This window comes from Wyeomyia smithii, chromosome 2 (assembly GCF_029784165.1).
Source record: "Wyeomyia smithii strain HCP4-BCI-WySm-NY-G18 chromosome 2, ASM2978416v1, whole genome shotgun sequence".
Classification (NCBI taxonomy): Eukaryota; Metazoa; Arthropoda; class Insecta; order Diptera; family Culicidae; genus Wyeomyia; species Wyeomyia smithii.
Window position 1 is genome coordinate 91,369,507 of NC_073695.1, and position 1,127 is coordinate 91,370,633.

Consider the following 1,127-nt stretch of genomic DNA (forward strand, 5'->3'; position numbering starts at 1 on the left):
CACCGATGATTAACTTTCTTTCGAAAAGACTTCGATGTTTTACTAAAAGAAGATACCTACATTCCTGAGCACGCCGTGTGATGATTCTTCAAAACCCGTTCGATGTGATATTCCGTGGTGATTGTAGGGTTCCACTGTATAGAGATCACCTACCTTGTAGATAAGTACCTTGACATTGGAGGAAGAAGCCATAAGCGTGTAGAGCGAACAGGAGTGAACTGCTGTACGGGAGATTAAATAAAGTCAATCACGAAAATAAAGGAGCATTTGTATCAGAACATTACACCTGGCAACGAGATTGGAGTAATAAAATGGTAATATATTGATTCATTTAAATAGATTTATCAAAATTCCAGCGAACACCGCGAAATTTTGCATATAAAAGTGGGTATAAACCGCATGCTCAAGTGACTACAATTACTCAAGATGGCCGGCTGAATTTTTCCTAGAAGCGAACAATTTTGGAAGGTGTTGCAGAGTCGAATAATGATTTGAGCATGAACCGTAGTAGTGTTGGTTATGCTGCATTTGTTGCGATGAGCCGTTCTATCTGCTTTGTTGTGGTTGTTTTGCACGGGAGAGTAACATATTTGTATGTTGTGAACTATCTGATACGGTGGAAAAATTTCAAATTAGAAACGGAGCTACAGTGATAGGCATAAATAAAAGCCCACCTTGAGTATTTAGAAACATTTCTCGATTTCTGGACTTTTATATAAAAATCTGCAGCCGTCATTCCACACGCTTGTTTGTTATTTATCACTTTTTCAGATAATTAACGAGTTTTGTCATTTTTGTTGGATTTTGTTTACTCCATTACATGACTTCTTGAATGTGTGCAAAAATGCGTTGACGAAAATAAAAGCCCACTCCCAAAAAAATTATATGAAAATCATTGGAAACCTTTGAGTAACTCGTCGTTTTCACATGTTATGACAGCTAGGGCTGTGCGATATTATTTACAATCACTCAGTGGTTCAGTTGACGCGATATAAACAAAGTGTTGTTCACATTGGCACATAAAAGTCGATTTTTGTTGTTTGCACAAGAAGTTTTCATCAAAATTAAAATGGGTGGGAAAAAAATCAGCATGCAAGTCCGAAATCTAGTTGTTCACGATCATTTGA